Source organism: Parasteatoda tepidariorum, chromosome X2 (assembly GCF_043381705.1).
Source record: "Parasteatoda tepidariorum isolate YZ-2023 chromosome X2, CAS_Ptep_4.0, whole genome shotgun sequence".
In the NCBI taxonomy this organism is placed as follows: Eukaryota; Metazoa; Arthropoda; class Arachnida; order Araneae; family Theridiidae; genus Parasteatoda; species Parasteatoda tepidariorum.
The window spans coordinates 29,488,599-29,501,049 of NC_092215.1; the positions used below are offsets into that span (position 1 = coordinate 29,488,599).

General features: G+C 27.5%; 1 long non-coding RNA gene across 1 annotated transcript in view; it reads left to right on the forward strand.

Moving 5' to 3' along the window:
• The first annotated feature begins 9,851 nt into the window (after positions 1–9,851).
• The window catches only part of LOC122269162 (uncharacterized), a 54,698-nt gene continuing 52,098 nt past the window's right edge, over positions 9,852–12,451 (forward strand). The window contains exon 1 of the long non-coding RNA XR_006225011.2: positions 9,852–10,155. This is a non-coding gene — a long non-coding RNA (uncharacterized lncRNA). The remainder of the gene's footprint in view (positions 10,156–12,451) is intronic.

Consider the following 12,451-nt stretch of genomic DNA (forward strand, 5'->3'; position numbering starts at 1 on the left):
AATTTAAAGAAATTTCAATGATGAATAAATGTTTCTTTTAGATCTAAATAACTGCAAGTCGTTGCAAGTTGATCAATAATTGATTTTGTAATTTAAAGAAATTTCAATGATGAATAAATGTTTCTTTTAGATCTAAATAACTGCAAGTCGTTGCAAGTTGATCAATAATTGATTTTGTAATTTAAAGAAATTTCAATGATGAATAAATGTTTCTTTTAGATCTAAATAACTGCAAGTCGTTGCAAGTTGATCAATAATTGATTTTGCAAATTAAAGAAATTTCAATGATGAATAAATGTTTCTTTTAGATCTAAATAACTGCAAGTCGTTGCAAGTTGATCAATAATTGATTTTGTAAATTAAATAAATTTCGATGATGAATAAATGTTTTTTTTTAGATCTAAATAACTGCAAGTCGTTGCAAGTTGATCAATAATTGATTTTGTAAATTAAGGAAATTTCAATGATGAATAAATGTTTGTTTTAGATCTAAATAACTGCAAGTCGTTGCAAGTTTGAAAAACTATTGTTGGAAGTGAGTTTCTTTTTCTTTTTTGGTAGATTTTACCCTTAACGCAGAAAAATATACCGATGTTTCATGTTGTATATCATAACCATCAATTATTAAAATGCTAAATATAATATTCTTCACTTATTTTGACCTAGAATAAAATATTGATACAAAATAAAGAAAAAAAATATGTTTAATAAAAACTCTGTATCAAGGGTTAATGTGTGTCAAATATTAAAAGAAATAAAAAAGGGTTGTAGGAGCATTTCCCTTTTTCCAATTTTTTAAGTTTATTTATTATTTTGTTCAAGGAATAAACACGCATTTATCTACGCTTTTTACTTTGGTATCTGGAAGCTTTCTAAACATGTAAGTTACATATTCCGATGTAATAATTTTATGTAGAATTGAAAGAGCTAAAATTCAAGCTGATAGAATAAATAAACCTTGAAATTATAAGGAATTTCTTCATAATAAGTACAATAAAAAAAAAGCACTTTTTATGCATAGGTAGGAAAAAACATTGCAACTTTTGAAATACTAATCCCTTTCTCTATTTTCTTCATTCAATTAAGGGAGAAAAAAAATACATAGGAAATAATACCTCACTTGTTTGTATAGCATAATGAGATGTGCATGCAAGTGCAAGTACAAGATCGCACACGCACAATTCTTATAACATATTAGCTATTTATTTTATCTATTCGTGTTTTATCTCAATGCTGCATGAAAACTTACTTCAAAAAATATCATTTTCGTATTTATGTAGCTTTTACATAGCCATGTAAGAAGTGTACATAAGTCCAAATCAAAAGAAGTATTTTTTATACAATAAAAAGTCTTTTAAATTTTGTACTATTTGTTCCATTGATTTGTGAATAGTTTCATTCGATTCAGCGCGAAAAAATAAATAGAAATCAGCGCTTCACTTGTATAAATACCTATGTCAGTTGCGTAATTTGCACTTTTACTGAAAAAAACCCACCTTCAAAACTATTTCACAGAAAGTTTCAAGCTTGTTTTCACTCAATTTCCGGTAAAAAAAAAAAAAAACATCAGAAACAATGCCTCAAGTAAAATGCAAAAAGCTAAATATACACCCAGAAGCTTGAATGCTTTCATAGTTACCTTATTTAGGTTGCATTTTCTGGCTATTGCTTGTAATCTGAGTCAAAAATGCGAATCCTGGTTAAAAAAAATATATGAGAGAAAGTACAGTAATAGTCCGTTGTGACGGACCTTTTTTTCTTTTATAATGAACATCTATTTTAATTTAAAATACTAGTAGACTTTTTTTCCCCTACAGATTGTAGACTGAATTACGTATTTTATAAAATACAGAAATTTCTAGAGCAGAATTGTTTAAACAACAAGTTTCCAAATCATAAAAATAAAATAAAATAAAGTGCCTTTTGACTTCATTAACGACAATGAATGCTATTTTTAATAGTAAGTTGTAATTCAGGGAAATAAGGGAGCCTGATAGTTATGTGGTCAACAAAAGTAAAATTTTTTATGTGTGCGTCAGAAATATTAAAAATAGCGATAGAATTTTTTTTTGTTGGAAAGAAGACAACTTAACCGGTGGTCCTACTCGCATTGTTTTATTATATGGGTAAAAATAGAGATGTATAACATGGCGTAACTTTACTTACCTGTCCACTGGAAATCCATCAATGATCAATCAGATACAGGAGCAACCAATACGAATACATTTCTATCGGGATATGAATACGATTTATCCTATAGGAATAGTGCAAACGGAAATTGATTGAATGATAGTGGGACACTGATCTAGTTCATCTCTAACTTGGACATATCTATTGTAAGAAGGGAAGGATGTTCGTTTTTAACTTTTCTGTATTGATATCAGAAATAAATAAAAATGTTTTCCATTTAAATCTTCTTCGTATAATATTGATCACTTAATCAGTAGGAAAATTTATTTTTCTAATAACAATTCTGTGTTGCTATCGTGAATTCGCTTTTTATCACCAATTCGAGGCACAATGTGTCTTAAATATTGACCCAACAACCCTACTGGAAACAGTAAAACCTCATAGCCTTAGTCACCGAAAGAGGTCCAAACAAATGACGAGGGAGTACTTTTTATAGACAAACTATACTTCCACACTTCAGTAAGCAACGGCAAGATAACTTGGTCATAAATTCTTAAATTTATTGTTTCAGATAATTGGGTGTCCTAAATTGAGTTAAAAAAATTACTGTAATGGTAGTATTTTTAAATATAAAGGTATGAGTAGTGAATGTTTAGTGTATATAGTATAAGTATCAATAGAATTCCAAAATTAGCCGTTAACATTATTGTTTTCATTTGAAAAGTGCCTGTTTAAATTCAGTACAAATATTATTATTTATTAATGGATTCGCAGAATAAGTTAATTCGCTTAAAGAAATGTAATCAGGATGATATACTATCGGCTATCTGTGTTTTCTAGTATATCTAACACTGAGTGAATGATATATCAAAATCAATTTAGACTTATGTTTTATAAAGTATGATTAGGAAATTGAAAGAAAGATATTTAAACATTATCTCTTTCATCTATTAGGTAAATGAGAAAATACAAGAATTATAGTGAAAAAATCAATATAAAGATAATATAGATATATAGATATAGATATATAGATATAGATATATAGATATAGATATATAGATATAGATATATNCACTGAGTGAATGATATATCAAAATCAATTTAGACTTATGTTTTATAAAGTATGATTAGGAAACCCCTGATATAGATATATAGATATATAGATACCTAGGTATATAGATATAGATATATAGATACATAGGCATATAGATATAGATATATAGGTAGATAGAGATATACAAATATAAAGACATTTAAAACCGTTTTTTACCAAATGATTTATTTGTATAGAAAAAAAAATGAAGAATATTTAACCCTTTGAACACGAATTTTCATTGAACAAATTTTCATAATTTTTCTAATTATTATTTTGCATTAATTTAGGTCAAAATAAGAGAAGAATATTATATTTAACATTTTAATAATTTATAGTTATGAAATACAGCAAAAGAAACGTCGCTGTCTTTTTCAGCGTTAAAGCTAAAGTCTTTCAATCACGGCTTATTTCCAATCAATAACTTTTCAAATAATCAGATGATGTAAGAGAAACAGTTATTCATAATTGGAATTTCTTAAATTAACATAATCAATTTTTGAGGAAATTTTGAATATGAATGAAGAAAAAAATTCTCAAACTACTTTTTTTGGTTTTTATATTTTAGTACAAACATAATTCGGATAGTCTAACAGCTTTTTTTTTTATTAACTACAGTAAAATCTCGCTACAACAATATTTCAGGAAACTAATAAATATTGTTGTATAGGGATATATTATTATGTCGAGGGATTTACATACTTTGGGGGCACAATAAATTTTTTTTAAATTTCAATCTTATATATTTAGTAACTATAAATCTATTTTTATATTACATAAAAATTCAATTTGCAGTGTGTTAATTATGGTTTAATATGAAATCAGATAGGTAAATATGAAATCAGTGACTTCTTATTAGATAAGGGAGGCAATTCTAAGAATAGAAGGTCTTGGGGTGCTTTGTGTATGTCAAGGATTGGGTACTGAAATCTGAATACAAAAGCCAATTACTGTGGTAAAAAGAAACAAGATAAGTACATAATCAGTAGTGAGTCTTTAGACCGAAAAAAAAAGAAAGAAAAGAAGACCGAAAAAAAAAAGGCAAAATATGATAAAATAAGATTTCTTACATTATTTGAAAACCAATAATAAATGTAGAAAATAAAGTTGAAATTTGAAGGAAAATAAAATTTTTTGCAGTGATTCATTGTTTCAGAGAATATTGCAATATTGAGAGGAGGATAACATTAATTCACATTCGTCGGAACCACGAAACATTACTGTAATAGAGGTAGTTACTGTTGTATCGGATATCGTAGTAGTGAGAGTTCACTGTATTAGACTGTTTTTTTTTGATTAAGAAATACTAAAATATATTTTGCTTGTAATGATAGAGTTAAAAAATTTTTACATGAAAGGGACACTGATGTCCTACTTGCGTCAAAGAGTTAATTACCTTTGGTTTTTCATAATATAAATTTCAGATTTAAAAGAATGCTCGTTTGACTAAATCCAAAAGGAAATCAGCAGTTTAGGTGAGACCAAGATTTATGAGGAAGCCGCGTGGGCACATAAAGTTTCTTTTTCATAAGGAGGTCATGAGGCCCTTTAATGTTCGAATCGGAACGTGGTTGTCGATAAAACGGTTTCTTCTAAAGCCAAACAATTTAAAAACAAATTTTTTCTGCCCTATAGAATAATTTTTAAAGGAAGATATGTCTAATAAGTTTCAAATCTAAGGGCTTTCATATGTATTTTATCGAAATCTGATTTTGCACAGTGCTTTCAATTTTATGCCATTCTGTTTAAAGTTTTCAATTGTCCAAAAATCAAACATAAGAATTTCCAGACATCAAAATTTTCTTGATCTACCGAATAAAAAGTTGAATTGTATCTAATTTGTACGCATTGTTCGCTACGGTAGCAGTTCGTCAATTACACACAATCTTATGTGCTTTTAAATAAAAGATACGTTTGTATGATTCCTTTGGACTACATGACTAGCTGCAATGCTTAAAGTTAGTGAAGTTTTTTTTATTGCTATGCAATCCCAATTGTTTAAACATCGCATAATTTTTTTTTTAAAGTTTGGATTATAATATAATTGTACTTGTTACGTAATATTCAAGAAAAAAGGATATAAAATGAAAAAAATAAAGGATAAAAAAAATCAGGATAACATACAATTGGTCATAAATAGGGTGATATAAAATTGGTAATAGGGTGATTTATAATCGGTAATAAAAGCTAAGTGCTCAGGATTGTGCATATGATTTACGCATACACGGTCCAATTTTGATATGCCAGATTGAAAATTCCAGCTGGACAAACATTCATTTCTATCCATTCTCTATTCTATTCTAGGTTTCTATTCATTTCAGAAGCCAGTTAACTTTCAAAATGCCTTTCAAGGTTTATTTTAATATGGAACATTTAATTTCGAATTATTAGAATGATTTCTCAGAAGGTTTGGTAATTGAAATCATTATAGATAACAGTTTTGCAACAGAGAAAATTTTCACTCATAAATATATATCTATATATATAAAGAGAGGTTAACGAAGGAAATTTAGAAAAATAATAATAAATTTCATTTACTGTGCATATGCTATAAGTACATAGAACTTATCAAATTAGTTAAAATGTAGAGAAAATAAGGAAAAAGATATAAATATTTTTTAAAGGAGAAAAAAGAATTAATGAAATTTTTTTTTTTTAAAAAATATTCACAAATTGAAAAAAATTTAAAATTTAAAATTCTTTTTTCTTTTTTCAAATTTTCAAATATTTTAAATTTGTGAATTTTTTAAAAAAAATTATAATTTTTTTTCTTTTCTAAAAAAATCTTCACAACCTTTTCCTTGTTTTTTCTATAGTTTTTTTTCCACTATAATTTGTTGAGTATGTTTAGCGTCTTATTTATTTACTTACTTATTTTCAAAAAAGAGGCAGTACAAGCCTTTCATAATTTATTTTTCATAATTTATTAAAGATTTATTTTTCCCAAACATGAGAGTCTTATCTATCATGTTATGTTAATAATTTAAATAATTGTATTTGGATCTAAAGTGAGAGCACAATTCTTTTTTAAAGCTAAAGTGGTAGGTAGCACTAAGAAATATCCACTTAGTATGAACAGATGTGCATAGATATAAACCCAGAAGTCGTAGTCCCTAACAATGTTGAAAGTGATAAGCGAAATAACAATTAATGTAATTTTAATTTGTATCCTTTTGCCAGCTATTAAACTTCACAGGTCTGATATATTTGTTTCAACTGATTAAGTATAGTTTCAGTCAAAAAAATTATAAAATCAAAAGTAAAGTTGAACATGGAGTAAAAATATTCTGGTGAAATTACCGTACTGTATGGTAGCGACATTTCTTGTAAATAGACATTTAAAACTAAAATATACTGTTTTGAATTATTGATTTGGAAATTTTTCCTTTCATATTTTAATGGTTGCTGAACAAAAATATAGTTCTGATTACCACACGTTTAGCAAAAAATACAAATCTGAAAAATAAATTAAGCAGAACAAATTTTTTTATTGCTATGTTCTAAAGGTATTATGATAAAATCATAAAATTTTACCACATTTACCATACTTCATCTTATACTATAAAGTCATATTTTTTCGTTAATTTTGCCAAAATCATTATCGATTTTTAAATTACCGATGTTTTTGGTGTTCCCTTAGAGCCAGAAACACTGTAAATTTAACCATATTTAACTATATTTAACCATAACCATAACTACGGTAGATTGAGACCATACTTTTTTCTCCCTGTAAATTGTATGGTTTACTACCTTTTGAAATATTCAAAAAGATTCATCGTTTAAACGGGAATTGACATGTATGAATATATATTACCGTTTATTATATAGGCGTTTTTCATATATCGACCACTAATGGTCATATATTGTAGACGGATATGGGTTAAAGCAGTGTTAGGTAAACCAATCATATACAAATAAAAAATTTGCATATTTTCATATTTTTTTAAATTATTTCTAACCAATTCACGGAACATTAAAGGAATACTCTCAGTTCTTTAAAAAAATAAATAAAAGTTATAAATTGCTTGAATTTTTTTTCTCAGTTTAAATTGTACGATTTACTAACTTTTGAAATATTCAAAAAGATCCCCCGTTTAAACGGGAGAAACTGACAGATATGGATGTATACCACTGCTTATTATATAGGTGCTTTTCACATATCGACCACTTTTTATAGCCGGGCATGGGTCAAATTAATCCTACGATTTATTGACTACAAATTAAATGTAGGCATATTTTTATATTTTCTTTATTTATATCAAACAAATTTATGGAATATTAAAGCAATAGTCTTATTTTCCTTATTAAAATAAAATGAAAAGTGATGAATAGTTATGTTTGTGTTCTTAGAAGATGTTACGGTAACATCTGGATTTCGTAAACCTGATAGAGGTCATTAATCTATTATCAAATGCCTAGTTATTTAGAGTTTAAACCATTTAAATGTTTCGAAAATTCCCCAGACTTTTTAAGAATAGAAGAGAAGCGGAGAAGGCATGGCGCCAATCTTTTACGCACTATATAAAGAAGTAAAATCTAGCAAACGATTTTTTTTGACACGTAAAACAATTACTGGCAACGATAAGATCCTTAACTAGATTACCACAATAAAAGAACAAACAAAGCGCATAACTTTCAGTTTAACGTTTTCAAGATCCCGAAATTCTTCTCTTCCTATTTTTAGGAAAAAACATGTGCTAAATGTGTATCCCTATCTTGACCGCTTAAAAGTTAGTTAAAACAAAATTGCGAAAAATATATTTGGGAGGTTAAAACTCAAAAAAATCGTAAAAATATAGCGATTTTTTTCATTATTTATTCATTTTTTAATATTGGCAAGCAAAATATTTTTATATCATAACTAAAAACACGAGAAAGTTTTTAAAACGAAAGTTTTATTACGTTTTTTTTTTTCGTTACATAGAGCGTAAGTGATATTTAAACTTTACGCTCTTTTTCTTCTGCGATCAGTTTTTTCCATTAGGTTTTATCATTAGCTATATAAGGCAGTTTGCCGGTGAACTATTTATTTTGAACATAGCTCGAAAAGCGTGCTTAAAAAAATAGCCCCAGCTCAAAATGCGTGTTTAAGAAAATCAACACAACGCGTATAAGAAAATGGACACAACTCGAAACGCGTGTTTAACAAAATTGACACAGCTTGAAATGCATGTTTAATAGGGATAAAACTTGAATTGTGGGTTACATAAAATTCTCCCCGGTTCGAAAAGGGTGTTTAAGAAAATAAGCACAGCTCAAAACGAGTGTTTAAGAAAATAAACAGAGCTCAAAATGCGTGCTTAAAAAAATGGACACAGCTCAAAACGAGTGTTTAAGAAAATGACCACAGCTCAAAACGAGTGTTTAAGAAAATAAACACAGCTCAAAATGCGTGTTTAAAAAATGGACACAGCTCGAAACGCGTGTTTAAGAAAATGAACAGAGCTCGAAACGCGTGTTTAAGGAAATGGATGGAGCTCGAAATGCGTGTTTAAGGAAACGGATGGAGCTCGAAACGCGTGTTTAAGGAAACGGATGGAGCTCGAAATGAGTGTTTAAAAAATGGACAACGATGCATCTCAAGCGATATATCTATTTTGTTAATTCAATTGTAAAATTAAATTTTTTTAAAAAGCTACTCAAAAAAAAAATGTTAAATGCAAATTAAAATTTTTTTTAAGAGCTACTAAGAAAAAATGTTAACAGCAAATCAATATTTTTTTTAAAAGCTAGTAAGAAAAAATGTTAAATGCAAATTAAGTTCTAAAAAATTTTGGTTAAAATAGATAAAAAATTTAAAGTAAATTTTTTAATGCTTTTAAATATTACATTTCTTCTCAAAATATCTCACATAAAATTTCTGTGCAAATGTATGCAAATTAAATAGTCAAGAGCACAAATTTATTCTTTTCTTCTATTTTTATTATAAATAAACGATTTTGTGCAGAACTCAAATGTTTTGGAAACAAACTTTTCACTTTAATAAACAATATTTTCCAACGCTGCACCAACACTATTTTTTTGTCACTTTTTCCTCAAAATAGAAATTTATATAAAATATACAATTAGAAATTAAGAATTTGATTGGTGCATTTAAAGTAGAACGATCAAACTTCATTCAGTAGGAATGATCCCTAAGTTCGTAAAAAATCGCGAACTGTATTTTATTATTCTTTCAGATTTTAAATTTTTTTTCTAGTTATATTTTCTGAATGAAATATTTAAAATATTGATTCACGGGAAAATTATAAATTGAATCAATCAAAAAATCAAAAGTTAAACAATTAGAAACCATTAGCCGTCGAACTAACTTTCCAAAAGTTGATGAAACTTGGAGCAGACTTCAAAAGCTCCTTGACACAGAACAACCCCATTTTAACCACAACTAAACCAAATATAATATAAGAGGCATAATGCTGATAAATTTAAAAACTTTTTGCGAAGTTAAACAAGTTTAATAATTAGTTTACAGCAAAGAAAATTTCAAAGAATTATTTTTAGTGTTTTGTTTACCAGAACACTTTATTAAAACGATTTTCGCCCATAAAAATAAATGTATACACATTTTTCTAAAAACAACACCTTACAACGAAATGTTATTTGATTTCATCTTACTTATTGATTGCGTTGAAGTTTATAAGTGTATATCTACAAAGCTTCCTATGCATAAGCCATATTTGTTGTTGTTTTCTAGCGAAAGAACCGACAACAAACATGCAATAAGTTTTTCTTTTAAATGAAGTAAAACATATTTCATAAAAAAAAAAAAATCGAAGAGGATATGTTTACGACTTAGGAGTGATTCACCCAATAATGGAAATGCGTTGAAAAAATCTTTCAAAGCAATAACAAGATGAAAGGATAACATGCAAGTTACTCATTGTTTTCGTCGGGGCCAAAGCTCGGAATAGTTTCGTCGTTTCTCACAATAGGTAATTTAGTTCGTTTTTTCCCCAGTTCAGTTCTTGTTTCGTTAACTAAGTTTTTGTTCTCTAATTTTATCTTGGATTAGAAAAGGGTTTGAATTTCGTTTTCTGGAATAAAAGATTTTTTTTGGAGAAAAATGATAGAATTATTCTCACGCGGAGTTCGTTGAGAAAAATAATAAGAAAAAAGAAATATTTATTATGTTTCTTTGAATATATATCCAAACTTTTTCAGCGATTTTCACTACTTATTCCTTTTTTTACATTATTTTTTGTTCATTGCAATAAACATTAACCTTCATATTCATGTTAACACAACTTAAAAGACAAGAAGACTCCAGGATCCAATTATTGAATCAAACTGTCTTTCATTGATTATATTTCCGCTTGCATGTCTTTGGTGGATATTTCAAGATATTTTTTGGATATTTTATACTTTTACTTTAGTGGTATAAATAAACCTTGGGTTAGATCCATTGTCATTAGTTAAGCCGGACAGTAAAAAATTCGGGATCAAATTACGCCAAAAAAAAAGAAAATAAAAGCCGGCGCTTAGAGTATTGGTACTTTTTTACCTTAAAATTCATTTTTACCGGAACATGTTACGGTACAAAAAATCTTATGTACCGCAATTTTAAGAGTAAAAATTATCGTAAAATCACTGAATGACTCTAATTAAATAAAAATTGCAGCATAATATTTTACGGTAAAAATGGATTTTATGGATGATGCTTCCAAGGAACCGGTACTTTCCACTATGATTTCATATGGAATTTTTTACAGTACGTGTAAATGTTTCGTGTTTTCTATGTCTTTTATATATAAAGCAAATATAGATTATATATATAAAAAAAAACACTTTTCTCGAAAGCTTAAAAATGGGATACATTGTAAAAGAGTCCTGAAATATTACAGAAAATCAAGAGCAGCACAGCTCACAGAGATTTTCTGATTCAGTGCAGATTCTGTACATAATAAATTTTTTTTCAATATAACAGAGTAGCATAAAATTCTGTACATTGACGCGAAGAAATTTTACACTGATTGCTAACGCATCAAAATATTATATTTTTCGGATTCGGGGAACGAAGTGATCTCTTTAGAGAACGTACTAACAAACTTCCAAAAAATAATTAATTTATCCTCCTAAATTTAGTTTTATTAATTAAATAATATTTATTTCTTGAAATAAAAGGTCTTATTTATAATTCAATTATTAATTTTTTCACTTAGCGGCTTAAAGGAAAAAAAAAGCAGCATTTAATTCCCTTTCTTCTAAAATAGCAGAAAGTAATCTTATTTTTATATTACCTACGAATGTTTTGAATATATTATTCAAAAAGACTTGCTGCTTTACTAAATGTAATAAATTACAACTGACATAGGTATAATTTTCAAATCTCAAATATGAAGAATTGGTTAAAGAATACTTTAAATTTACAATTTAAATATTATGATATTTTCACATTTTTTTTTCAAGGAATTGTTTTACTTCGTCATGAAGAAAAATGAAGGTGTGTGATTTTGTTTTTAAACTTGTTGAAACACAACTTGTTGAAATACAAACTTAACTTGTTTTTAAACTTGTTGAAATACAAAAATATGAATATAGATGCAGGAAAAAGATTTTTAAAAAAGAAAAAATATTTAATGATGCCGTATAATGATATGTATAATACATAGAGTCGCTGAAAATAATATGCAAGTAAACCAAACTTCTAAAAAGATAAAATAGCACAAATAATGATGCCTTGTAAGGATTTTGTGCACTATTTCTTGAAAATAAAAAGGAAAATAGTATTTAAGTTAAAAAATCTATCTATACACACTGTGAGAAATTAAGAGAATTTGCAGACTTGGTCGACTATCTCTAGAGCTACTGGACTGATTTTAATGAAATTTGATATGTACATACATTGATACAATACAAAACAAATAACCATTCAACAATTGTAATACACACTCATGATCGTGCATAACACTAATCGGAGTCTGTAGGTATGAAATTGCCGCAGGACGATTCAGGCCAATTTGCTACAAGAAATGATAAACTGAGTAATTTCAAGTATGAAATCACGCTGCAAGGTCTGTAAGAGGGGATCATACCCCCTATTAAACGCACGAGCATGAATGTGCATTACAATTGTTGAAGGGTTATTTATATTGTATTGTATCAATGTATGTACAGATCAAATTTCATTAAAATAGGTCCAGTAGTTCCAGAGATAATCGACCAAGTCTGCAAATTCTCTTAATTTCTGACACCAGTGTATTATATATATATATATATTACTTTAGTGGT